Source organism: Meles meles, chromosome 1 (assembly GCF_922984935.1).
Source record: "Meles meles chromosome 1, mMelMel3.1 paternal haplotype, whole genome shotgun sequence".
NCBI classification, from domain to species: Eukaryota; Metazoa; Chordata; class Mammalia; order Carnivora; family Mustelidae; genus Meles; species Meles meles.
This window is the reverse complement of record NC_060066.1, coordinates 2,556,477-2,584,004: the sequence shown is the minus strand read 5'-3', so window position 1 is coordinate 2,584,004 and position 27,528 is coordinate 2,556,477. Positions and strand designations below refer to the sequence as shown.

At 61.7% G+C, this 27,528-nt stretch overlaps 1 long non-coding RNA gene across 1 annotated transcript; it reads left to right on the top strand.

Annotated features, from left to right (window-relative positions):
* Positions 1 to 388: 388 nt before the first annotated feature.
* Positions 389 to 9,983, top strand: LOC123939934. The gene is made up of 3 exons (XR_006818009.1): positions 389 to 445; positions 748 to 860; positions 8,296 to 9,983. It is a non-coding gene; the product is annotated as an uncharacterized LOC123939934 (long non-coding RNA).
* The last annotated feature ends 17,545 nt before the right edge of the window (positions 9,984 to 27,528 follow it).

Below are 27,528 nucleotides of genomic sequence, written 5' to 3'. Positions count from 1 at the left end.
CCGGATGGTGGGGGAGGGAGGGCCAGGTTCCCTGCAGCCCAGCCGGGAACCGAATGACCAGGGTGACCTGAAGGGGAGGCAGGGAGCCAGCTGCCCTGGCAGGTGCAAGGTGGGGCGTGTAGCAGAACGTCTCAGAATGAAGAGTGAAGGCAGGTGATGCGTGGGGCCACCCCACCCATGGCCCGGGGCCCAGGCCCCACCTGCTGACGTCAATAAGGGCAGAGTGGGCCTCTGCGGTGCTCAGAACTCAGAACTCCCACTGGCACTCTGCTTGGATGGCAAACTGCCCCCCCCAGCCCACTGCCACCGCCCGCTGGGTCGACCCTCTGACCTCCTGCCTTTGCTCACACTGTTCCTCTTGCCAGCAGTGCATTTCCCCTCCGTTGGTCTTCCTGTCCCAGGGGCACCTCCTCCAGGAAGCCCTTCTAGACCACACAAGTGCAAGGTAATTCCTGCCTCCCCCAGCACATACCAAAAATAAAGCTGGGCTTTGATTGTGCCTTGAATCACCCTTTACAGAGCAATCGACACTTTACAAGTGTCGATTTTCCTGTCCGTATCTCACTGAACCTCACAGGAACCCTGTGGGGTCAGATGGGTTTCATTTCCATTTTGCAGATGGGGACCCCAGAGGCAAGGGGAGGATGTGGGCTCAGATGGGCGTGCAGAGTCACCAAGGGCTAACACTCACTGAGAACTTCCTGGGTGCCAAGAACCGCCCTGTGTTTCATTCGGTTATTCACTCAGGAAGCATTGACGGAGCACTGCTCTGTGCCAGCCGCTGTCACAGATGCGGGGAAGACAGACGAACGCGGTCCCTTCTCCTGCAAGCTGCGTCCTCGCGAGAGGGCAGACAGACGGTAAGTCAGCCGCTCAGCAAGGTGGTGAGAGATTCCGTGCAGAGCAGGAAGTGGGGAGAAGTGCTGGGTTGGGGGGCCGTGGGAGGGCTGTCAGGCAAGATCACTTGCGAAGGGGACTTGGAGAAACCTGAAGGAGGAGAGAGGACAGCCCCGACTGTGTCCATCCCCAAAGCCAGCCTGGTCTCCCGTGGGGGCTGGGCATTGCCCCTCAGTCCTTCACCCTGAAACACAGAGGGGCCTCCTCAGGCATCTTACCACAGCCCTCCCTGGCCTGCCTGCTGGGCCCTTGAGCTGGCCCAGCCTCTCATCCTGCAACCCTCTAGCCACACAGGATGGCCTCTGGGGCGTGGGTTCCCTGGGCTGAGTCTGCCACACACCCACACCGGGCACAGTGCAGGAAGGGGCAGTGAGTAAGGGAAGACAGGAGCTGCGGGCCGAGGTCCTGGCCCTGCGGATGCCCCTTTTCTGGGGTGCAGCGGTCGGGTGCGTTAGAGGAGGTGGCCCCCTCCCCAGGCCATGCAGAGAATAGCACCCCCTCTAGAAACGCACCTGGGCAGCTCCCGGATTCTGCTCCCCTCCTGTCGGCTCATAAGCCTGTGCGTGCGTTCCCGTGGCCGTCCATTCAGCAAGTTGTACGGATCATCTGCGGGGTGCCTGGGTCTCACTGAGAGGGAGCAGAGTCATTACTAGCCGTGACAGCGCATCTGAGCCTCCTTCAGCCTCAGTTTCCCCACCTTCGAAATGGGGCACTAGTACCTCACTGCCGGGTTCTGGTGAGAAGCCCAGGAAAGCGTGGGAGGGGAGTCAGCCTTCGTTCATCCAATGAAGCCTTGCCGTGGCCCGGTCACTACGTGTATGGGGCTAGGCTTGAGGGACACAGACTGTTACAGGTGCTTCACAAACTGTGGGTTCTTAAAAAAAAAGTGGCAGGAAGCCATACCGAGGTCCAGACAGTGCAGTGCTAATGGAACTGGGGCTGTTGAAATCGGGCAGAGGCTGGGCTTTGAGTCAAGGAGTTCGGCGGCTGCCTAAGTCAGAGTAGGCATTGTCTGACCTCGCGGTGGGAGAGCCCAGAAGAAGCTGCCGGGGGGTAACGGGAGTCCAGAGCCAAGAACGGCTGGCTGCAGAGAGGGCTGACCCCGTTTTCCGAGGCAGTCGTGCCAGGAGGCCCGTTTTCCATGGTGTTCACTGACTCCTCCAGCTCCAAGGAGCTCTGAGCGTTTGGGCCACGTTCCCAGGGTTGTCGCCCCAGCAGCACGCTGGAAGTGAGGAGGGAGCAGCAGGGTGGCTGGCCAGCTGGGAAGCGTGGCAGTGGCACGTGACAGGAGAGCAGCAGGGCCTCAGCTCCCCCTAATCCGTCGTCCCAGGAAACCACTCCCAGGCCCACCTCTGATTTGGGTTCAGAGCTGGGGGCCAGGGTGGACCTGAGCTTTCTTCTGCCTGGTAAGGGAGGGGTGGAGCAGATAGGTTCAAAGGGGTCAGGACTAGGAAACAGGGTCAGGTTCAGTCATGGAGCAAGTAAGGTCAGTGCTCGGTCAGTAAAACTAGAGCCAGTGATAAATCGAGGTTAGGATCAATGCTTACTGTATAACCAAGGTTGGGATATAACCAAGGTCTGACCAAGGTTATGTATCTCCAAATGTGAACAAGGATCGGGGCTCAGTATGTGACTAGGATCAGGGCTCCATGTGTGATCAGGATCAGGGCCCAGAGTGTGATCATGGTCAGCATCAGTGTATGACCAGGACTGGGGCTCTGTGTGTGATGGGGATCAGGGCTCAGAATATGATCAGGGTCAAGGTTCACTGTGTAACTAAGTTGAGGACTCAGTGACTAAGATCAGAACTCAGTATATGACCAGGATCAGGGCTCAGAGTGTGACCAGGATCAGGACTCAGAGTGTGATCAAGAAGAAGGCTCAGGGTGTGATCAGAGTCAACATCAGTGTGTGGTCAGGATCAGGGCTCAGTATTTGACCAGGATTAAGGCTTAGTATGTAACTAGGATCAGGACTCTGTGTGTGATCAGGTCAAGGCTCAGGGCATAATCAAAATCACCACCCAGTTGTGAGCAAGGTCAGAATTCATTCTGGGACTGGGTTCGGGTTCATAATGTCACTAGGATCCACAGTTCAGCGTGGATCAGGGCTCAGTCTGTGGTGGGATCAGGATTCAGTACCGGACTGGTGCTCTTAAGGCTAGCGGGGCGGCTACAAGCCCGCAGCAAGCTCAGGGTTGGTGGGTCTCTCCTCTGCATTTTAGCTGCCTTCGTCTTTCTGTCCTCATTTACGAATCGTGTGTTCTGCGGCAGGCACCGCACCAGAGGCCAGTGAGACCGCTCCCTCCATAGCGGTGCTGTCCCTGGAGGATGTCCCGTCTCCCAGCTGGCTCATACTGGATACTGCCCAGGAAGGGCCAGGGTCCTGTTTCCTCCCCAGGACTGGAGGTTTACTAGAGAAGGCTTTGAAGCCGGGTACCTTTGAGGGAGTGGACTGGGCGTTCAGAACAAGGGAATCTGGTTGCCCCGGTGAGCACCTGGCCGGCATCGGGACATACCACGGGATGTGGACAAATAGCATTCAGTTATCAGAAAGCACCTTTTAGGCTAGCCTTATGGGGACAAGGAGCCAGGGTTGCAGGGGCCCAGAGACGGCCCCAGGCAGTCCCCCCAAGGTGACAGTGATTGCTTTGGTGAGCACTCCCTGCCCCAGAGGCCACCACCTGGGGTGGACAGAATGCGGAAGACGCCAGGAAGGAATGAGTGCTGGAGGCTCACAAGTGAGGCTGATGGGAAGGGGGCTGACAGGTGGTGGGGGGTGGGGGATGGCCAGGGCGGCAGAGCGAGTGAGGGTGCACAGAGGAAGACCACGGTCAGCAGGGGACCTGCAGTGGGCAGCCAGGACCCAGGTAGGGCTCCATGACAGGGCTCCCAGCTGGCGACGCCTCTATGTGCTTGACCCACTGGCCAAGTCCCTGCAGCCTCCAGCATCCCCCCCCCCGCCCCCAGCCTGCAGGCCTTGGCCTTGGGGACCCTCTGCTGTGCCGTCTGTGCAGGGCCGTGCAGGATGGAGTCCCTTGCCTGCTGGGCTCAGGCTTCCCACCAGCCCTATACCTGGGCTCAGCGTTGGTCTAGCCCCGCTTCACACGCCCCTTCACAGAGCTGATCTTTGTCAAGCACAACGGGCCCAGTACTGCCCCTGCAGAGCCCCGTCCGTTCTCCTGCTCCCCGTCCCTGGACCAGACACCCGGCTCACTCCAGGGCTCTCCCACCGCCTGGTTCACGGGACCCCCGTCCCACCTCAAGGCAGCCGCTGGTGAGGCTGGGCTCTGGGAGTGAGAGCAGGTGGTGAGAGGGGCGGGGGCTGCCTCCCAGGCTGCCTGCTGAAGGGGAGGGGGTGCTCTGAGGCCCCACAGCAGGGGGACCAGCGGAGGGGGTGGGCAGGCTGGGGAGGCCGTGGGCTCAGAGGACGCCTGAGCCTGCAGAAGGGCAGGGAGGCCAGGACTGTAGGGAGGCCGGAAGTGCGGGGAGGCTGGGAGTTTAGGCAGGGCCAGTTGTGCGGGGTGGCCGTACACCTCGGACGGCTCCGAGGGGGCAGGCAGGGCTGGGGGTCCTCCGGGCTAGGGCTACACGACCGCAACGGCTAATTCAGTCCTCCAAGAGTCCATTCTATTGCACCAGGCAACCAGGATGCCCTTTGCTCAGAGAAGGAAACTGCCCCGGAGCAGTCCAGTGATGGCTCGAAAGCCGCCTGGCCAGCAGGCAGAGCCAGGTCTGGTCTCTAGACTGGGGACCCCAGTGTTGGAGCTCTGGAGCCCAGGAGCTGTCAGGACCCAGGATGGAGCCTGGCGCTGTGCCAGGGGCCTGATGTGGGGTGCCCTGCGTCTGAATTCGGTGGCGATCCAACAACTGGGGGGCCCGTGGGTCCTGTCCCAGCGCTCTCTCAGGCCCCAGAGGGCCTTGCTTGCAACCTCCAGTCCCGCTTGGTCCCTTCACGCTGGTATGACCTGTCACTCTCATAGACACAGAGTCACCAGAGCCTGAACGAACAGGGGGCATTTATTGAGCATTTACTCTGTGCTAAGCCCTTTGCTTTCCTTGCTCATCACCCCGCTGGCGGAGGACTGCGTGTCATGATGCAGAGGGAAGGTGGAGGGCCGTGGTGGCCTGGCCTCCCTGCAGAGGGCCACAGAGCCCGATTCCCTCTGTTCACTGCCCCAGGGCTGTCCTCAGGACCAGAAGGAGGGTTCCCCCCTCCTGCAGGGGTGGGGCGCGGGGATGGAACGAGGCCCACCCAGTTCCCGCCCAACCTGCTGGGTTGGTTTGGCCCTGCCTGTGCCCCACGCCTGGGGAGCTTGCCCGCCGCCCTCTCCACTGCTCTCTCCCAGAGTCCTCTGTGGCCACGGCCGCGGGCACCGCCACAGTCCTGGCCATGATGGGTGCAGGGCCTTGGGACACCCTCCTCAGCGGCCAGAAGGCCCTGGGTTCGAGAAGCAGTGCTAGACTTCAAGCCTGCCGGCCCTGTGGGTGAGCATAGGTGTTCAGTGACAGGGGCCCGGGCCATGCACGGCCCCCGAGGCAGGTGTACAATGGGGAGCCCCACCTGGGATGTAGAAGGTCATGTCGCTGGTCAGGGTTTTGGTTTCCACATCTGCACCTTTAGGCAATGAACGGGCTTCAGAGAAGCCTGGTGGGAGACTGGAGTGATGGCTCCGAGGGCCAGCCTTGCCGCTGGTGCCCGTGAGGTTTCGCTCCCTAGTTCTGGGGGCAGGGGTGGGCCAAGGGCCCGGGCTGAAATCAGAGGCAGACGTTCATTTCAGTCCCTTCCACACGCTGTGGGCTATGCCGTCCGACAACCTGCTTCCCCTCTCCGTGCCTTGGTTTCCCCACTGTGACTGCACGTGGCCCTCCCCAAGAGGGTTGGGAGTGTTCAGTCCTCTGATTCCACGGACAGAGTCTGCTGGCTTGTCCAGGGTGGGGGGTCCCCCAGGGGCCTAAGCTGGGGATCCACGCTCACACACACGCCCTCTGCCCTCAGACTGGCAGGTAAACACACTCACACGTGCATGCACACACCCACACGCCGTCCTCAGGCCCGCGTACACGTGCCCACACAGGCAGCCTGGACACCACGCCCCTCGGGGAGTGCCCTCAGCCTCCCACTGCATGGAGGGCCGGCTCGGCCCATCCTCCCCTCCGCTCACACGCACAGGCTCTGCTGCCTTCCCCACCCGAGTCCCCAGGCACGCTTTCAAGCTGCCACCGGCTTCCCTCTGCTTTGATTTTTGCCCTCTGTCCTTTTTCTGGACGTCTGCTTCCGGAGCTCGTGTCTCCCGAGATCAGCCGGCGGCCCAATGGCTCAGGCAGCTTCGGAGAAACAGCAGCTAGAAGAGGGCCCTCCTTCCTGCTGCTCCCGCCTGGCCCCCCCTGGGGGCCCCCACGAGCTGAGGTCACTGCCCATCCATTCCCCACCCGCGAGCCGCGCAGAGAGCCCTGATGCTCGGTTTGCCTGTGCCTGGCGCCCCGGGGACCCTGGGGCCCCGCAGCTGCCCTGGGGGTCTTCGGGGACCCCTCGCCTCGGGGCACCAGGCTGCTCCTCTGCAGGGGGTCCCCAGCCACTTGCCCCTTTTGCCACCCGGAATCCTGGTTCTAACACTCCCACCTCCTGGGCCCCAGGACTTGGGGGGAGGGCGTATGAGGCTGTGTGCAGAAAGGCCTGCCCTCCGTCCAAGTCCATGCACTAACCGGCAACCCAGCGCAGCTTCGGAGATCGGACGAGACCGGGCGCGTTCGGGGTGGTGTGGCCGCGGACACAAGATGAAATCAGAGAGGGACACAAACTGTGGGGGACTCTGAACTCTAGGGAACAAAGGGAGGGTGGCTGCCAGGGAGGGGTGGGGGGATGGGGGCCCCGGGGAGATGGGCCTGAAGGAGGGCAGGGGACGAGACGAGCACGGGGTGGTGCAGGCCACGAGGAACCCCCCGACCTCTGTCTCCGAAACAAATGATACACTACATGTTCACACTACATGTTCATTATTGAATTTAGATAAGAAAAACAAAACCCACACAAAAACAAGAGAAGCAAAAAAAAAAAAAAAACAGACAAAAGAAGAGCTTTCGCTGAAGGAAGACGGTGAGAGACCGGGGTCGAGTCCCAAAGGCTTCATGCCCCGCTGAGACACGGGCTCCTTCCAGAGGCTTCTCAGACTCCCTGAGGCTGATTCGAAATTTGAACGTTTTGCCCATTCTGCCCCAGGGCTGGGGGGGGGCAGCGCAGGGTCTCCCTCCCTGCTCCTGGGGGCAGACAGGCCGCGCTCGGAAGTAGACCCAGAGGAAGCGACAGTAGGCCCCGTGATGTGACCCCTGGGGCGCCCGAAACGCCCCTTTCCAGAAAAGACGCTGAAGTCCACAGCTGAGCGCGCCTCCTCGGCCCCGCGTTGGCTGCCGCGGCCTGGTCAGAGCCTCGCACAGCTGTGGTGCGCCTCACGTGGCACCGTGTGGGCTGTGCCCGCTGACCAGGGTGCCGTCCCACGGGCCCCATGGAGCCTCCAGCCCTCCCGGCAGGAGCAGCCCAGCAGCGGTCTCCAGGGAGCGACCAACACAAAGCGGAAGGCGCCGGGGCCTCGTGTGAGCTCACGTGGGCTCTTGCTTCTCCGTGCCTCAGTTTCCTCATCTGTGAAATGGGGCAGGGCTGTGGTGTGTGGGAGAGTGGGCAGCCAGAGCGTGCTGCTGCTTGTGTCACGAAGACCAGGGCTCGGGGAGGCCTCCCGGTGCGAGCAGTGAGCCTGGCCGCAAGGAAGGGCTGCCTTGTTAATGGGCAAGGAAAAGCATTCCACAGAAGGAACAGCAGGTGCAAGGATATTGAGGCCTGGAGGTCTGCTCTAGGCCACGCAGCCCCCTGGGAGGGCTGGAGCCCGAGGTGGGGGGTGGGCAGTGCAGGGGCACTCTTGAGGGGCTGCTGTCCACGCTCGGCCACACTCCCAGCTCTTACATACGCTGGTTCTTTCCAGAATGCCACCCGGCCCTGTCCACGCTCTCCCCACCGTCCAAACTAAACGAAGATGCAACCTCACTCACAAAGGCTCAAAATACGCTTTTGCCTAGAGAGCTCCCGAGAGAGGCCTCCCTGGGGAAGGTGACTCAGCGGCTGGGACTGGGGGACAAGGAAGGGAAGAGGAGGTGAGGACTTTGAGCCAGGCTTGAGGGCCAGGCCTCCCCCTCCCCCGCCTCAAGCCCGCTCATGTCTGCCAGACGCAGTCAGGCAGTCCCTCTGCCCCCAGGAGTTTCTAAGAATCGGAGAGAGGTGGACGGAGGGCCACAGAGCCGGAGGAAGGCCCCTGCGGCAATTTCCAGCCGGTTGCTCGGCACACAGCCCCTTGGGGCACTTACTGTGCAGTTTCCCATTCCAGGGGCGCTAAATCAATCCTCTTTCCAGTCCATTTTCCAGATGGGCACACTGAGGGAACCTGAGGCCTGCCTGGGTCGCTGCTGGGAAGGAACGAGCATCCTGGCCCCGGGGTGGGGCCGTCGGGAAGGAAGGTGCCAAGACTGCTCGGCGGGCAGAGCGGGACCCGCGCCCATGTGTGGGAACCATCACCCGGACCTGGAGAAGAAACCGATACCGCCCTGGGCACCCACAGCCAATTAGTCGAGGAGGAGGAGGCTGTTGCAAGGGCCCCGATTTTGAAATTTGACTGCGATAACCACCTTGTTGAACTCAGTTCACCCACAGCCGGGATCCGCCTTCTCTGGAACCCAGAGCCTCCCTCCCTGCAGGGGACCCTCTTGCCCTGGGTCCTTGCCCACTTCATAGCCACCAAGGCCTCCCTCATCTGTGACATGGGGGCGAGGCTCTGCTGGGAAGGTCATGCATTGAATTGTACCTCCATCCCCAAATTCACACGCTGAGATCCTAGCCCCCGAGGCCCCGGGACGGAGCCTTCGCGGAGGAGATGGTGTTGGTGAGCTCGCACGGGGGAGCGCGAAACCACCACGACTGGCACCCTCGGAAGACGGAAGTGTGGCCGCAGATGTGCAGGGAGAATGCCGTGCGGACATGGGGACGGCGCTCTGTCCACTAGCCAAGGAGAGGACAGGTGCCCCCTCACGGCCCTCAGAATGAGCCAGCGGGGCCGGCACCTTGACCTTGGACGTCCGGCCTGCAGACGGCGGAACAGTAAACAGTGGCCGTTGTGGCCGCCCCGTCTGTCGTGTTTGTTGCAGCAGCCCGAGCAGACTAATACAGGGAGGTGTTTCCCATCGTTTAGATCACTGTACAGGAAGGGCCACAGCGAAGTCTGGTAGGCGTCGGCCTCCAAAGAAGGGTGGGTGATTACACTAAACAACAAAACCGCTGCCAAGACCCAGGGCTCAGCAGCTGGGGAAGCAGCCCTCACGGTTTACCTCTGAGCCCTGGGGGGACGGGCCAAGGAGCACAGTGCAGCCCAGTGGTCAAGAGCAGGGACAGTGGCCGCTGGCAGGCACCAGGTGGGATTGGAGATCAGCACAAGACTTGGGCTCCAGAAACCTTTCCGAAATTCACCGGTTCCGTTCAGGAAAGTGGCTGCCTCAGTGACCTCCATACTTTTATGCTTCCAACCAAACTTCTTTAAGCCCAGGGCAGCGGGGTGCAGCGGGGGCCGTGGGACTGGCCGGGGGAGGAGGTCAGAGGAGTGTTGAGGGAGAGGTGACTCCAGGCAGAGGGGGGAGCAGGCAACAGGGAAGGGCATTCCTGGCAAAGGGAATGGCTTATGCAAGGACTCCAGGTGCAAGGGGATGGGAGCAGCTGGGGCAGGAGAAGGTAGGGCCAGTGTGAGAAGTGACACCCTGGGTCATATAGAGATCCAGTGGGCGTGAAGGACTTTCTCTGAGGGCAGCGGGAGCCATGGACAAGCTCTGAGCAAGAGAGGGGCAGATCTGATTCAGATTTGGAAAGCTCCCTCTGTCTGTGGTGTAGACCGTGTTCTCCAGTGGGAACCAATGTCAGCCATAAGTCACTTCAAAGTCTCTGGTAGTCTCGTGTTGTAAAAATGAAAGAGAGGGGCGCCTGGGTGGCTCCGTGGGTTAAGCCTCTGCCTTTGGCTCAGGTCATGGGATCAAGCCCCACATCGGGCTGCTTCCCCCTCTCTCTCTGCCTGCCTCTCTGCCTACTTGTTATCTCTGCCTGTCAAATAAATAAATACAATCTTTAAAAAAATAAAATAAAATAAAAATGAAAGAGAAATTGATGCAAATTTTCTAAAGATTTATTTGTTTTTGAGAGAGAGAATGAGCGGGAGGGGCAGAGGGAAAGGGGGAGAGAGAATGTCAAGCGACTCCCTGCTGAGCGTGGGCCCTGATGCAGGGATGGATCTCAGGACCCTGAGACCATGACCTGAACCGAAATCGAGGGTCAGATGCTTCACTGACCACGCAGCCCACGCGCCCTGGTATAATTTATTTTAACAATATGTTTTATTTAACCTAATATATCCAAACTGTTATTCAGAGTGTCACTAATACACAGTTACTGAGCTAAACTGAGATATTCTACCCCATCCCTCTCCTCCTCGGACTCTGAGACGGTGCGTGTTCATACAGCCACTCCAGTTCCGACTACACTTCAAGCGCTCACAAGCGGTGAGCGGCCGTTTCGGACAGCACAGGTGTGGGGACTGCAGTGGAGGCAGGGAGGCTGGTGGGAGGCCACCCTCGGTCCCCAGAGAGCTGTGGAGGGCTCTGGGCTTCCCCTCCAGGTGCCAGCCCAGGCGGGGCGCCCAGGAGGGACTTGGAATGACCGGTTCCAGCTTGCTCAGAAGGCAGCGGCGAGCAGGTCACAGAGCAGAACTGCTTGAGCTCGTGGTGGTGTCAGCACAGACAGCTAGTGTCCTCAGCCCTGCGGCCTCTGTCCACCCCAGACTGCAGACTCCTACGAGGCTTCCCGTCCCAGCTGGAGGGTGACCCGAGGCCTGACCCCTGAGGCCCCCGCGGATGAGCCCGGAAGGAAGGCCTCCTCCTTGATGCACTTGCCAACAGGCGTCCGGCAGGGGCTTCCCCCGGGAGTCCTCGGGAAGCACTTCACACGCTGGTGGGCGTGCGGCCAGGGGCCCCCAGCAGCTGCAGGAGGCCAGCGCCTCAGGGGCGGGGAAGGCCAGCCCCTGGGTCACACCCGGGTCACGCAGTGGTGGAGGAAGATGCCGGGGCTGCCTCAGAAGATAGCTGGGGCTCTTCAGGGACACGACAGCAAGTTGGCCCGCCTGCTCCCTCCCTAGCCCAGACCCCCCGCCCCAGGGCTCGTGGCCACAGAGAGGGAGTCTGGGGCACATCCCAGCCCTGTGGCCTGGGGGAGGCACTGACCTCCCTGAGCCTCTGGCCACTTCTCTGAGAAATGGGGGCATTGAGAAGCTGCTCTCATGGGCCAGGGTGGGAACCCGACGGGCTCACGTGTGTGTCCCCACAAGAGAGCTAAGTATGGCCTGTGCGGAGAAGTTTCTGGCCGTGGCTCCTCACTTCTGAGGCATGGCCGCCTCTCCCCCAGCTGAACTCCCAGGGTGTAAACACCCTGATCTGGGAGTTAAGTCACTCGGCAGCTTCAGAATGAGTACTGGGGGGGAGGGGGTGCGCCTGGGTGGTTCAGGGGGTTAAGCCTCTGCCTTTGGCTTAGGTCATGATCTCAGGGTCCTGGGATCGAATCCCGCATCGGGCTCTCCACTCAGCGGGGAGCCTACTGCTTCCTCCTCCTCCTCTCTCTCTCTGCCTGTCTGCCAAATAAATTAAAAAAAAAAAAAAAAGAATGTGTACTCGGTCGCGCAGCTAGTCCACACCGCCGACCTCGGGGTGTCCATCGCTCTCCCCTCCACCCTCCACGAGTATTTACTGAGCACCTGCTAGGTGCCGGGGATTCGGCTGTACAGGAAGGAGAGAGCGGGGCTGTCCTGGGGCAGAGGCTCATCACTGAAGAGGGGGCAGGTGTCTTCAGTCCCTCGATCCCGGTTGGCATCGGGGGGCAAAGAGCAGAGGGACGGGGCCGGAGCACCAGGAGAGACGCGGGGAAGCAGGTGGCACTGGGAGGGACGTGCGGTGCGGGGGGTCGGGCAGCAGGTGCGGGGCGAGGACAGAGGCGGGACAAGGGTGGGACGCGCAGGCGGCCTCCGGGGGTGGGCTGCGGACCCGGGTCTCCCGCGTCTCCCGCGTCTCCCGCGTCCAGAGCGGTGGGGGCCGCGGAAGACGACCGAGCCGGGGAGCGGTGGTCGGGCCTGAAGGGCCAGCGGGGCTCCTGGGAGAGCTCGGACAGGAGCGGAGGGGCGGAAAAGGGAAGCGGGCAGCTGTGACACGCGCGAGGAGCCACCGGCCAGGCCTTGCGACAGGTGGGCCGAGAGACGGCGGAGAGCGCGGGGCCGCAGCCTCACACACGTGCAGCGCCGTCTCCCCCGCGCCGCGGGCCCGCGGCCCCCTCCCGCCGCCTCTGATTGGTGGGCCTGGGAGGAGCCCTTGCGCATGCTCCGCCTGTGAGCCCCGCCCGCGGGCGGTGCACTCCCTGCGCATGCTCAGCTCCGGGAGCCCGGCCGAACGGCCGGCCTTGCGTCCTCTGCGCATGCCCAGCCCTGGGATCCCCTCCCGCGGGCGGTGAGCTCTCTGCGCATGCCCGGCCCAGGGCCCTTGCCCGCAGGCAGCGCACAGTCTACGCAGTTCTTTGGGCTTCTGAGTCATGTGCGGGTCGCTCTTGATCCGTCTTTTGCCCGCGAGGGAGCCCACTGTGTCCCCCTCTAGTATCCTCTGACTGTCCATATGCCTCACTCTTATTTGCTCGCTGAGAATTCAATAGGGGGGAAGGAGGTTGAAACCACCTGCGTGGCACAGGTAGGGAGAGCCAAAGTCCAGGTTCGCACCTGCAGCAGGTGGGCTGGAGGGAAGCGCGATGGCAGGCTGGCGGTGATGGTCCACCTCACGTTCCAGAACGCATGCCACACGTCGGGGTTCCTGCACTTGGCGGATGCCCGCCCTCGCCAGTGTCCTCACTGCCCCACCCAAGCTCTGGGGACTGGGAATTTTGCTTCTGGTTTCAAATGCATCAGACATTATTCCAGCTGCATGCCCCCATGCTAGCCGTCTGTTGCCAGACTGGCCCGCTGGAGGAGAGAAAGTGGAGAAAGGATCCGCCACCGACCAGAGACGCATTTGCTTGGTCTGCATGGGCAGTGTTTGACGGGGAGATGGGGATGGGGGCTCCTGCAGGGCTCTGCTGCAGCTGGGCTGTGGGCACAGGGAGAGTGGGCTGAAAGTTTAGGGAAGGAGAAGGAGCCCCATGGGCCTTTCCTCCTGTGCCTGTGTGGCCAGGAACGCTTCCGTCACCGTCTGAGCCTCACTTCCCACCTGTTACAGCGGAGGGAGAACCGCACCCACTCTGCGGAGTCAATGAGCTCAGTCTCCAGGTGTGGGTCCTGGGTACATAGGAAGAGGCTCTGTGACCAAGGAGCTGGGTGGTCGTGACCAGGCATGGGGACAGAACACGGGGACTGGCGGTAAGATGAGGAGCAAGTGTGGGTTCTGAGCTCTATCCTCTGTCCCCGTTCTGTCCTCAGTATCAGGACTCCTACGTAAGGGAGTCATTGGGCTGGGATGATGTTCACATCGCAGGTTCTGGACACAGGGGTCCAGGGGGACAGGCCAGTGCCTAGCAGAAATGAGAGTTCATTATAAATTCCCTAAGCAGAGGGCACACTTGATCTAATAGGATGACCAGGAAAAGGGAGACCTGTCTTGAGGGCCCATCATCATCTTTTTTTTTTTTTAAAGATTTTATTTATTTATTTGACATACAGAGATCACAAGTAGGCAGAGAGGCAGGCAGAGAGAGACAGAGAAGCAGGCTCCCTGCTGAGCAGAGAGCCTGATGCGGGACTTGATCCCAGGACCCTGGGATCATGACCTGAGCCGAAGGCAGAGGCTTTAACCCACTGAGCCACCCAGGCACCCCAAGGGCCCCATCATCTTCTTAACCAGCTTCCTGGTGACCGACCAGACAGTGAGGGGCCATGACATGGGCCTCAGGGGCCTTTGTAAGCCTCTCCTTTCCTGAATGCAGGCACAGTACCTGAAACCCCATCACTGGGGGTCACATGGCTTTGATCCTCTAACACTCCTAGATTTTCCAGCTTTGAGCCCACATTCATCAGACGCTGTCAGCAGCTGACACTTATTAAGGGTGTCCTGTGTAGCAGGCTTTGTGCTGAGGTTGGTTTTTTCTTTTTTTCATCATCTCTTATTTATGCAGAAAATAAATCCTCTTAACAGCCCATTTATAGACTCGGAATAGGAGCCGGGGGAGGTTAGTTAACTAGCCCAAGATCACTGAGCTCCCCAGTGGCAGAGACAGTATGGAACCCAGCCTACGTGCTTCTGGGGTGGGGAGGCCCCTGATTCATCTTTAGAACTCCCACACCGGTCCTGGCTGGGGCCGTGAGACCCTGGAACAGGCTGAATAAAGCCGACTAGCCAGGCAGCTGGGAAGGAGGGGGAGGGAAGATGCTCGTGGAGCCCACAGTCCTGGATTCAAACTCTGCTCCGGCATGATGAGTCGTGTCTGCTCCGTCACGTTCCTTTGCCTCTCTGAGTCTGTGTCCTCCCCTATCAAACGGGATACTAAGAATTACAAAAATACCCGTCCTGAGCGTTGGGTGGGGAAATCCTGCGGGAGTCTGGAGCCCATTTATGTAGGTTGACGGTACATAGTTGCACTAGCCTTTATGTTGATTTCTAGTTGGGGGGGGGGTGCACAGAGCAGGGAGTTGTGGTTCTGAGAGGGTCAAAGTGGGGTCCTGGGCATTTGGGAGGCTGTGTCAGAGCCCACGTCCAGGATTATAACCCTTCCTGTGAATTAGAACGAGGTTCCTCGGAGCGACAGTTCTTCGGGCTCCAGGCACAGCCCCTCAAAAGAGTACCAGTTCTCCTCTCTTTTAGGCCCAGAAGGACTGCGTTTCCCCTCTACCCTTCCCCCATCCCCGAACTGGCTAGACCGCATGACTAGTTCTAGCCAGTGGGTTTGTGAGCATGGTCAGGGCTCAGCGTGGGACTGGAGTCGGAGCTCAGTATCTGACCAGGATGGGGAGTCAGCTATGACGCGGATGGAAGCCCGGCAAGTGACAGATCGGAGCACACCCTAAAGCCAGATGGCTCAGTGCAGTCCTCTGCGGCTGGCTCGCGTTGGCCTGGGAACAGCTCTTGACCCCCGTGGCTGCAGGCAGCCTGCGACTGGGGAGAGCAGCGTCAGCCACGCGTTCAGGGCTTTGCTCGTACCCAAGTTTGCACCCTCTGGCTGGCTAGGAGCTGGGCGCAAGCATTACCGCACAAGTTCCTGCTCAGGGTCAGAGCCCTCTCCACTCTGTCCGCCGTCTTGCCTGTGTACCTGACCCTGACCCCGCCCAGCTTACACGTTCTTCCCACTGCTTCCCCAGTCCCCACCCTCACGCACACACCCGGGCTGTGATGTGGGCAGACCCAGCCGGAGAGGGTTTCGGGGGACCCGAGAAGCGAACGCATGTGTGCACACGGGGACCTGAGCACTCAGGCCAACTGCGGCATCGGCAGAGCAGAAGCTGCATGGTGGGGTGGGGAGGGGTGAGGCTGGGCGGGGCAGTGGGCCCCTGCCAGAGTGAGAGTCCAGTTTGCCATTAACTTGGTGCTGGGGAGCGGGGTCAGGAGAGGCTGTGAGGCATCCCATGTCCCTAGTGGGCATGACTGCTCACACCTGACGTGACCTTCACCGCTGCGCCTCAGTTTCCCCATTTGTAGCATGGGATAAGAGAAGAGACTCTCTCCAGGCGTCTTGTGTGGATGACTGAAGATCATCCTGGGAATAGCGTGCGCGCTGTCCACAGCCGGAACCCACATCCCTGCTCGTGGTGCCGCCGCCTGGGAGCCCATGCTGGAGGCTTCCACATTCTGTCCCGAGCCTTCTGGAATCGCTCCTCTGGGCAGGACCTGTGTCAGCTGTGTGGGAGCGAAGGACACCGGAGGAGGGCCCTGAGGCATGCAGCTCACAGGGCTCTGGGACAGCTGAGCCCAGAGAGGGCACCAGCTCACCCTGGGTCACGCAGCTGAGGCAGCTCCGTGAGGCGGCAAGAGGCAGCATTCTGGAACTCTCTTTAGCATCATGGCAGCGACCCGATCAAGGCAAATCCTTGCACAGCGGGCTCCAGGCTGGTCCCCCTCTCAGAGCTCCCCAGCGCGGCCCTCTGGGGTATCATGGTGATGTCACCAGCATGCTGGGGGGTTTCTGGCGACCTCCGCCCACCATGGGATTTTTCTGTTTTTGAAATGGAGGGCATAGACTCTCAGGCCCAAAAGTCCAGCTGGTCCTTGGCAGGATTTCCCGAGGCCCACGCTCTCCGGGGCCTGTTTACTCACAGCTTATGACTAGAAAACAGCCCCCAGCTCCTGCCCTCCCAGCGAGGCTTGCCCGGGCAGAGCGGAGGTTAGCAGCATGGCGATAAAGGGCACCCTGAGATTTAGGAACAATGGAGAGGTCTGTAATTACCTTCTCAGCAGCCGGATAACCATCTCAGCCCCTCCCTGTCCCGGTCGGTCCACTCTGGTTTGTAGCACGGTTGTGCCCCGAGTCACACCTTGATTAGGAGGGAGACAACGCTCCCTCCCTCTCTTTTCTGTGTCCCACTGTCTCTGCTGCCCAATGCCCAGGAGCTTTGAATTCAAAAGGTGGTCACAGAAAGTTGGCTAAAAATAACCCTTACCAAACATCGGGAAGGTCGGTGTGCTATTGTTGGTCTCAAACACTGGTTTGAGAGCATCCCCCAGAGATTTTCATGGAATAAGAACTTTGTCAAAATCCAGTTTTCAGTCTGCAGGATGTCCTGAAAGACTCAGGTCCCTGGGCCCTGGTCTTGGGGTGGGGGTGGGGGGTAGCTAGGGGATATGAGCTGTCTCCCACCTCCGTCTCAGGGTGGGGAGAGGCAGAGAAGGGCCTGCGGCCAGCCTGAGCTGGGTTCTAATCCCTGAGCTGCACGTTTGGAGCTGAGCAGCCGAATGAGGGCTTCTGCCCACATGGGGTTGAACCCATGGAGCCGTGGTTGCGCCTCTCCCCTACCCGCGGAAGCCCAGTGGGCAAGCTCTGGTTCTGCCTGTCTTACGGAAAAGGAGATGCAGCCTTCCTGGGGTCCCCACCAAGGCCCAGAGCGGTGTCTGAGCTACAGACGGACCAACCTCCAGCATCCCCCTCACCGAGACCCTCCTCCCGCTCCCTGCCCCAGCAAACCTCACCCCTGCCACAGCAGAACCCATCTTTGTGCCTTGGACCGCGCTGAGCCTTCTGCTGGCACAGCTCTTCGCCCTTCCAGCCCAGGGAGGGCTGCAGGCCCAGGTCCCCCCTGCTCCCCACCCCACCCCAGCTGCAAGGCCCTTGAGGAGAGGGGGACAGAGGATCCTCGGGGCTGTCCAGGGCTGGGGAGTCTTTCTGCACTTCTCTCTCAGATTTCTCGTCTGGGACTCAGTCTCCTGGACCGTGGAGTCCCAAAGGTCACCCCGACTTGGGGGCCTGGGGAATGGTTCTCTCCTGGGCTCTTTTAAGATGAAGAACCACAACTGGTCCCTGAGGGCACCCCAGGCCCAGAAATCTGAGCCGAAGCTTCCCTTGGTGGGGGGGTAGGGGTGGGGCGGTGGGCGGGAGGCTGTGCAGTCCCTGCAGGGGCCAGGAGGCAGCCCCGGGTTAGTGGCCCGCTCAGCCTGTTTCCTCCTGCCCCTTCACAGAGCCTGACCGAGGTGGCCAGCGGCCCTGGTGCTGAGCCCTTAGACTCAGCACGGCACCCCGGCCACCGGCAGCCGTGACGCAGGCAGCTGGTGGCTTCTTGGGCTTGTGGCACTGTGCTCCCAGGGCAAAGGGCCGCTCCCTGGCAGGCCAGGGACTGGCAGCCGTTGGCAGGGGCCTTGGTGTTCTCATCCGTGAGTCAGCGGCCATGGGAACATTAATTTATTTGAGTGGTTGGCATGGCCGAGGCCTTGGAACACAAGAAGACTGCCAAGGCGGGGCCAAGGGCGCCTGGGTGGGTGCCGGGAAGACACCTAGGACCCTCGCTCGCGGGCCCCCGGCTGCCGTCCCGAGGGTGTGCTGAGCGTGGCCCCAGAGAGTGCGCTCAGGGAGTCTGCCAAGGAGGCAAGGGAGGGAGCGTGAGTCGCTATGAGGGGGCTCCCCAGGCGGGTGGGCAGCTTCTTGGCCAGTGTGGGCCCTGAGGGAGCTGGCGCTCTCCCAGCCGGAAGGGGCAGAAGGCACAGTGCGGTCCAAGGCGTGGGGGCACAGAGGGACCCGACGGGATGGCAAGGGTGGGGTGACGTGGATGGCGGGGGAGGCTACCGGCCAGGCTCTAGGATCCTTTAGGATCTCCCTGGAAACTTCCAGAGCCCCCGGTGAGGGTCCCTGTAACAGCGCTGTTCCGTGGCGGCCCCGGTCCCTCTCCCTTTGCATGCCCTTAGCAAGCACTGGCTTGGCGGGGGACAGTCCCGGCCGCGCCACGCGGCACACACAGTACCTTTTGCTTAATCCCTTCAACAATCCTGGGAGGGGAGGGGAAGAATGTTAGCCCCGTTTCTAAGATCAGGAGTTGTTGTTTTTTTAAAAGATTTTATTTATTTATTTGAGGGAGAGAGAATGAGAGAGAGAGAGCATGAGAAGGGGCAGGGTCAGAGGAGAAGCAGACTCCTTGCCAAGCAGGGAGCCCGATGCAGGACTCGATCCCAGGACTCCGGGATCATGACCTGAGCCGAAGGCAGTTGCTTAACCAACTGAGCCACCCAGGCGCCCCTAAGATAAGGAGTTTTTAATGTGTTTTCTTGAAAAACATTTTTTAATTTTTATTTTTTAAGTCACCTCTACACCCAACATGGGGCTCAAACCCATGACCCCAAGATCAGGAGTCGCACGCCTTACCGACTGAGCCAGCTGCGCACCCCGATAAGGACTTTTTCAAGAGGTCTTTCATGTAACATAAAATTAACCATGTGAAAGTCAACGATTCCATGGCACTGGGCTCGCTCACCATGTGGGTGACCACCCCCGCTGTCTCGTTCCAGGACTTCCATCACCCCAAGAAGAAGCCTGGGGTCCACCAGTGACCACCTAGCCCCTCCCCGGCAGGGCCCGGCCACCCCCCGCGTGCTCCCTGTCCCTGGGATGTACCTTCGTGTCCACAGGACCGCACACTCCAGGCCCGCGCGGCTCGGGCATCCTGGCACTCAGCCCCGTGGCTTCTGTGCTCATCCACGCCATAGTGGGCTCGCCCGGGTTCATGCCCTCGCGTGGAGGGATGCTCAGCTCAGTGGGTGTAGGTCCGCTCATCAGTTGGCAGGCCTTGCGGGTGCCTCTGGTCGTGGCTGCCCAGAGTGGCCAGGTAAAGGTTCCCCGGCGGAGAGTGGAGGGCCGGCCGGCCACGCGTCTGAAGTCCTCTTCGTGGGGTCCTTGCTGTGTTCTCTCTTGAACCCTTCTCTGCTCCAGGCCGGCCCTCCCCTTGGGACTAGGGGCCTCGATGTGGGGCTCCTATCCCCCAGCAGGCTGCGTGGCAGGAGGCGGGGGGAGGAGTCGCAGGGATATGTCGGTGCCGGTGGGCTTCAGGAGCTCATGAGCTGTTCTGCAGGTGACCTTCCTGCCTGATGTTCCCAAATCGGCAAGTTCGACAATTCCGGGCTCTCAGGACCATGGAGTCTGAAGATTCTCAAACACTAAGCTCCCGAGGCTCCGGGGGGACAGAGAACTGAGCAGGATCCCGGTCCCCACCCCAGGGTCCCCAACAGCAGACATCACTGACAGAGCCTCAGCAGTCCGAGGACCCCTGCAAAGTGGGGCAGCCACTGCCGTGTGCGTGGAGGTCTGTTGGCCCCCCCCTCGTGCCAGCTGCCCCGTCTCCAGCCAACTCCCCCTTCCCTTCCTCCTGGCCTCTCATTCTGCGTCCATTCCCACACCCATAGACCCTTCCCTGCTCCCGGCTGGCCCCAGTGGGCCCCGATCTTTCCGGCCAGGTCCCTGGACAGCTGGGAAGGGCCCTGGAGGGAGGATCCCCGCCAGGGAGTGACCCCAAGCAATCCCCTCCTGGGAGGGCCTGCAGGGTCTGAGCAGGGCAGGGTGGCGGGGTCTGGGCTTTCCGCAGAGGTGGGAGAGGCTGCCTGGGCTGTCGGGGCTTCTTGAGCCCCTGGCAGGAGGACAGGGGCCCCTGCGGGCCCTCTGTGGTTCCAGGAAGCCCCCAGAGAGCTGGGATGCAGGATGGGTGGCACCCCGCCCTCCAGCCCCTCCCCTCCTTGCCAGCCTTGTCCTCCCCGTGTCAACGCCCCTGGGTCAGTCCTCCGCATAGGGGATGAACCGAGGGGGCCAGGTGGGTGCGGGCGGCTGGGGAGGGGCCTCGGGGCCCACCGTGGAAGGCGGGAGCCTCACTGGCAGGCCGGGCAGCAGCAGGGTGGTTTCCGGGCAGGCAGTGATGAGATCATTCATGATGGTAAATTCTTCCTGTCCCCTTCCCCCGACATCTTTTGGGCCTTGCTCATACCTCATCTGGAAAAGGGGTTTTGGAGCTGGGAGCGTAAGCCCTGGGGGTTCTCTGACTGGGCTCTTGGTGCCCCGGCTCCCCGGGGGAGGGCAGTGCCCAGCCTATCCAATCAAGGGCTTCTGTACTCCCCCCTAGTAGAAGACAGGCTCTGTTTCTGCTCCTTGTGCCCCTACCTCTGTCCTCCCACCGTGGCCTGGGAGCCGGGAGTCCTCTGTGGGAAAGGACGCGCTCTGGGCCTGGAAATAGCCAAGTGTGGACAGAAATAACCCTGGCCTCAAAAAAAGACCATGGAAAATTAAATAGGGAACATTAGCATTCGCCTGGCACTTTCCACAGCCAGCCGCTCATTGGGGAGGTGGTGTTTTCATCCTCATTTGATAGACAAGGGAACAGAGTCTCAGACAGAGAAGTGACCTGCCTGAGGTCCCTCTGCCATCCAATCAGGACTTTGACCCCTGGCCTGCCCCTCCATAGGTCTGAGCCTCGACCCCCACAGATGTCCGGTAGAGATGCCCTCCCTTGTTTCTCTGAGTGGCAAACTCCTATTCATCCTTCAAAACCCAGCGAAACATCACCTCCTCTGTGAAGCCTTCCCCAGCCCTCTGGCAGGTCACTGAGCCCTCGCAGGGATCTCGGCCAGGACCTGCCATGCTGGATTAGAGCAGCGGGCGCTCTGAGACAGGGTCTGTGCCTCATTCATCTCTGCAGCCTCCAGTTTAATGCCAAGCCGCAGAGCCGGTGCTCGGTGAATGCTTGCTGAGGACGGATCTGCGGACGATCCTCATTCAGGGTGAGTGTTTGCAGATTGAAGGCTTGTGCCTTTCCCTGCATTTTCCTCACAACCGGCTGAAGTTAGCAGGCCTCTCCAGGAATCCAGGCCCCGGGCAGGGCTGGCTGGAGTCGGCCTTGTGTCCACGACACTGAGGCCATGCTGTCCTCCACTGAGCTGCTTCAGTGAGGACGGCTGTGCGGGCGGATGGCGGGCGGGTGGCCATGGGGGCCATGTCAGCCCAGCTGTCGGACTAGGGTCCACCGGCTGCTGTCTCCCTCCGTGTCCAATACCCCAGGGCCTGCGGCTCTGCCTGACGGGAGAGCTCCAGGATCGCTGAGGAACTGCTACCCAGCCCCGTTTCTCCCTGGCATCCGTGTGTCTGTCTGTCTGTGTGTCTCGTTGCTGCCTGGCTTTGGGGCAGATGCCAGTGCTGTGGCTGGAAGCGCATGGCCCCGCTCGCCAGGACATCCCGGCCCTCGGGTGTGTTCTCTTTCCTGCCCATGCGGCAGGCGCCCCCCAGGCTGTGTGAGTGCAGGCAGCTGTCTGACCATTTCTGGGCTCCCGAGAGAGTGAGTGAGGTTCTTATGGGGGCCACGTATGGCCTTAGGGACCTTTCAGCTCCCCCGAATCTCCGGCACAATGCAACCTGTGCCGCGGGAGGGGAGGCAGCGTCTGGGGAGGGGGGAGGGCGCTGGCTGCCCACGGAGCCCACTGTCCTGTGCGTCCTGTGGCCGTAAGCCTCACTACACAGCCTGCGAGCAGGTGCTGGCTCACTGGCCACCCTTTCCCTTTGTGCCACCTCACTGAGGCTCCCCGTTGTCGGGGGGGCAGTGGGGGCAAGGGGCGGCCTTGAAGGTGGAGGAGCCGGAGGGTTCCGGGTCCTCCTGACTCAGGAAGCCGAGCTTCCCCCCGCCCCCAGGTGGGTCAGGACGCCGCGGCTCCTCCAAGCAGCCCTCCGGGGTCAGATGGCAGAGGTGATCTGGGGAGGTCACGGCTGCCGGCCAAGTCCAGCGCACGGCAGGTGGCTGGGCTGCCTCTGCCAGGCCAGCAGCGCCCCCTGGTGGCCCGCGGCCCCGGATGCCTTTGTCCGCCCCCATTCCCCGGGGCTCGGGGCCAGTCTGGGAGGGACTCGCTCAAGACCACGGGGCAGAGCGGGGAATCCTGGCCCGATGCTAAGCCCGGAATGTGCCCCCTTAGTCCTGGCCTGTCTCAGGGCTCCCGATTCACCGCGGCACGCGTTCCAGGGGAGCTCCAAGACGGGGCTTACCGCGGAGGAATGAGGGAGAAGGACGGGTCTCAGTCACCGTCGCCGTGCGCGCGGGGGGGGGGGGGCAGGAGTCCGGTGGGGGGAGACCCTCCATCACGCTCAGTGCGGGAAGGTGAAGGGTGCTGTGGGGTGAATGAACGTGCCCGGGCCTCGTGTCCTCCCGTAGCCCAGGCTGACCACGGATTCCAGAGTGCCCAACGCCGCGGGGAGAAGCCCACACCCGCACAGATATGCACACACAACTCCCACAGACACACGACACACAAGCATACAGACAGGTGCACGACACACACACAACGACACGCACACGCAAAGATCACGTACACACAAGCACACATACACACAGACACACAACACACACAGGCCCTCACAGGCACACCAATCCACACAACATGCGTGCGCACACAGCGGCAATGCAATGTCACACGCATGCACACACGTGCGCACACACAGACACACGCATGTAACACGCGTGTAACACACAGTGCGTGCACGCAGACACACACATGCCCACGTGCGCGGTTGTCACGGCGGCGCCTAGAGGCGGAGGGTGTCAATTCCCCCCTTGGCAGAAGAGGGGACCGAGGCCCAGAAATGGTATGTGACTCGCTCAGCGTTGGAGAAGCCGGTGTGGCCGAGGGGACCTGGCCCGGGCAGGACACCCGCTTACCTGCCTGGGCTCTGTCCCCGGAGGCGTGTTCTGGGCTGGGCTGCGCTGTGACACCCTCTCTGTGGCGCTCTGGAGCTAGGGTCCCAGAGCTGCTCCCAGACATGCCCCCCATGGCTCTCTCTAGAGAGGACAGACCTCTGGACCTCACTTCCCTAGACTAGAGCTTGACCTTCAACCTCCTCCTGCCCCCGCCCGAAGCAGGCTACTCGGAGAGGCGCCCAAGGTGGGTGAAGCAGGACACCCTCGCAGGCCCCAGGACTCGTCCATGAAACAGGTCCCAAAGGCCACTGGTATAGTCTGGACACTTGGGGCTCACAGGGGGCCAGACACCTGTCGCCCCCCCCCCCAGAGTCCCTAGATGTGAAGGTCTGTGGCACCCTGTGACACCTGGGGACGTGCTGATGCCTGTGCTGGGGACAGTGCTCCTGGCCCACTCCTCCCACCAACTTCATGCCCCGCCCCACTTCTGTCTGGGACCCCGCTTCGAAGGCCTCTTTGGCTTGGGGGGAGCCTGGGGACCCCATGCCTTGTGAGTCCACCTCTGCACGCGGGACGCCTGCTCTCCCCGCCCAGCGGAGGGCTGGTGGGTGGGGCGGAGGGAGGAAAGCGGAGCCTCCGGCTAGTTTATAAACGCAGGCCGTGCTTCTCCCATTTAAGTCCTTTCTGTCAGCAAGACCCCAGGATCTAACACCAGGCTGGGGGGCCATTTGTTCCGAGCCCTTGTGCTACAGCTGAGCAGACAGGCCTGCAGAGAAGCAGGGGTGAGGCTGCGGTCTCCAGGGCACTGGGAGGGACGCCTGCCTTGCCAGGCTCCTCTCCCCTTCCTCTAATGCCTTTGGAGTGGGGCCAGGGCTGCTCAGTCCTGGGGCCCCTGCGGTCTGGGCAGAAGCCCCCTCCTCACACACAGTCGGGCTGAGGCTCAAAGGGGTCCCTGAGTTGGCGCAGCAGGGCATGGTGCGTGGTCGGAGAGTCCACTCACCCACTGGGCTTCCCTTTCTTCATCTGTAATATGGGCGTGAAATGCCCTGGTCCCGCCTGCCTGCAAGGCTCTGGGTGCCCTCGGGGCTTGAAAAGGTCCTAGTACCACAACCTCAAGGTGAGGCCCAGTGGGGAGCGTGTGGCGAGCCAGGTGGGTGGGGTGAGGACCGCTAGGCAAGGGCCTTGAAACTCTTCTTCCAGGAAGCCCTCAGGATGCCCCCGTCTGGCCAGTCAGTCCCATTTGGCACGGCACAGGACTCTGAGCGTCACAGCTGAGCCAGCAGGCTTTGGACTCCCGGGGGCCCAGCAGAGTCCCTGCGGGCTCAGCACGGGGCCAAGCCCAATGGTTAGGTTGGGGGCAAGTCCTGAGGGACAGCTGGGCTGGTGGTCTGTCCTGGGTCGGGGTGGGAAGGACTCCGGCAGGCTGGCCCCAGGGCCAGAGGGAGGGAAGGGACCCGAGATGGGGATAGTCAGGGCTGGTGCTGACCAAAGGGAAGGCCCAGGGGAGGGTGTGCAGAGCCCTAAGCGCAGGGCGAGAAGGGGGCTGCCAGGGGCGGGGAGGGGTCTGTCTGGGAGGTCTGGGGAGGTTCCGTGGGGCAGGGGGTCATGTGGAAATGGGGATGACACAAGCCATTTCCCCAGGCCTGTCCCCCTCCCTCCCACTTCCGCTTTTTGCCTCGCCCTCCTCCTCCCTCCTGCAGCAGGGCGCTTCCCCCTTTCCCCAGACCCAGCGCAATGACCCACAGCTTCCCTGGCTCCTGCCACCGTCAGGAGCCTTGGCCCTGGGACCAAGCAAGTCCGGGTGGGCAGTGCTCTTCCTGGGTGTCACTGTGTGGCCTTGCATGGGTCCGCTCACATCTCTAAGCCTCAGTGTCCTCCTCGGTGAATTAGGAGACAGACCCCAGGGGGAGGCTGCCTCGGCCTGCTGAACAACCTCCCCTCCTCGGCACCTGCCTCCTGGGCCCCCAGAGGAGGCGCACACAGAGCCTCTGGGGGGGGGAGGGGGAGTGAGGAGGCCCAGGGCAGTGCAGGGTCGGATCCGGCCGTCAGGGGGGACATCCATCTCCCACAGGCCTTCCACGCCTGCCCCAGGCACCGGAGGCCCCCAGGAAGCTGGGGCGGGCGCCGCAGTGACATTTTCTGCTATTAATGGACCTTAATCTAAACAGGCCCTAATATTTACCTCCGGCCGCCTCCGGCCTCAGAGGACGCCAGACAGCAGAGCGATGGGCGGCCTTCAGCCACGCCCCTTCCCACCCGGGACTCCCCAGGAGGAGCGGAGGACCAGAGGACCCAGGCCGCCTTGAGGGGCAGGAACTGGGTGTCGGAAGGCCCAGCCCAGCCAGGACGCGGGAGCCTCCCTTCCCTCATCCCTAGATCAGGGATGACAATCCTCACCTCCCAGGCTTCTGGGCCGGTTCAGAACAGGACACCTTGGAGCGGTTTCCGTGGGGCTCCAGGTCCCTAAGCACCCCCACGGCCCGGCCACCCCCAGGGATGGCGCGAGCACACACCCAGCACCACAGCCTGTCCCTGGCGGGTGAATGTGTTCCTGCTGGCACAGAACCCCCAAACCGAGTCTCAAAGGGTCTGAGACTCCATGGGGGGCATGTCTGGGGCAGGTGATGCCTGCGCATGCTCACTGAGTGGAGGGCACGAGGGGAAGAAACAGATTTAATTCAGGATGAGGACTTCTTGTAAGGAGATCGTTTATATCAGATATAAATACACACACCACGTCACGTCACTTGGGCTTTTTGAAAATCAGGGAAGGGAGGCCAGGGGGAGGGGGTCCAGAGACCTCACACCCTGGCCCCTGTGGGAACAAGGACAGTCCAGGTCGGCCTCTGGAGGCCCCTGGGGGCTCAGTCCCTACAAGGAGGTCAGAGTAGGAGGGAGCCAGACGTCAGGAGGGGGGATCAAACCTTCGAGAGAGCTGTGGGGAGGGGGGTGTTACTCAGCCCCTTCTCCGCCAGCCGCAAGGCCAAGGAGGGGAGATGGGGGGAAACTGAGTCCCACCTAGAGAGAGCTCTGTGTGGGGGGCCGTCAGACTGAGTTCTCGGAAGAGCGAGGGCAGCCCCCAGTTTCCGTCCCAGCTGCAGAAGACAGATGGCTACCTGCCCAACTTGAGTGGGAGAAGGCTCCCACAGTGCCCTGGGGGGGCCCCTGAGAAACCCAGCTTGGATGGTGGGATTTCAGGCCTGAGGACGAGGGGAGGGGGTTCGGGCACCTCCCTGGGTGCCGGATCCCTGCGCTGCCCACGGCTCTTCCCTCTGGCCGCAGTGGGGATTAACGAGACAACGGCCCTGAAGCAGAGGGGAGGAGACCCGGTGCCGGTCACCACTTCCCAGATCGGCGCCGGCTCACCTGCCTTCCGGACCCCACCTCCTAGAGGAAGGGATTGTCCCAGGAGAACTGCGACTCCTCCACCGCCAAACACGGCCCTGCCCTCCGGCATCAGCCACTCACTCTTGAGTGAGAATGAGAATGAGCACCAGGGGAGAGAGCCCACAGGTGATGCTCTGCTGGGGCAAAGCCCTGACATTGACCCTCAGCCTCCACCCCTCCACCGCATGCCTGCCCTGGTGCGACGTGGGGCTGGGGGCAGACAGAGCTCCGTGGGGGCTTCCTTGCCTGAAACCCCACCACTAGTGCTGGTCCTTGGCTCGACATCCCTCTTGCTACGGGCTCGCAGGTCCCTGCTCTGCCCCATGCGGCTCTGGGTCCCTGGGGAGCCATAGCTCTGCTCTGAGCAAGGTCGGGGAGAGTCTCCCGCACTATGCCTGGAACCTGCTCACATGGGGCTCCTGCAGGGGCGGGTGAAGACAGAGCTGACCTTGGAGGACCCGGTGCTCCCTCCGACCCTGGCTGGGCCTTTCCCTCTTTGAGACTCAGTTTTCTCATCTGTAGCATGGGGCTATAAACGGCTTTCCTGCCTCCCAGGCCTCCCTCCAGGGCCCTGAACTTGGAGGATGGAGCCCTCTGGCTGGAGGCACTGGCTGGGCAGATCTGAGGCCGGATTCCATCTCACCCTGCTTCAGTGGCTGTGGCTGAGTGCCAGCATGGGGCCTGGCTCAGGCCCAGGGCTCCTCTCCCCCAGTAGGCCCCTACCCTGCAGCAGTCTACAAAGGGCTCAGAGAGCTTGGCTGCTCCACAGAAGGCTTGTGGAGGCAATCCTGGAGTGCAGCTTAGAGGAGGCACCGGAGACCCAAGCCAGAAAATCGCTCCCTCCCCAGGACAGGCAGGGGAGAAATGGTGAGCCAGGCAGGTGCTGGCCAGTGGTCCCTGCCCCCGGAGGAGAACAAAGGGCTCCGTAAGTGGGCTGCTGGGAGCCTCGGGCTGGGAGGCCTCCAAGCTGCTTGGGGTCTTTGCTCTTGGTTTTCTCATCCATAGGATGGGGCCAGGAGCCCTGCCGCCCTCCTGGGGCAGCAGGCAGTGTCTTCTGAGGTCATTCCTGGAGT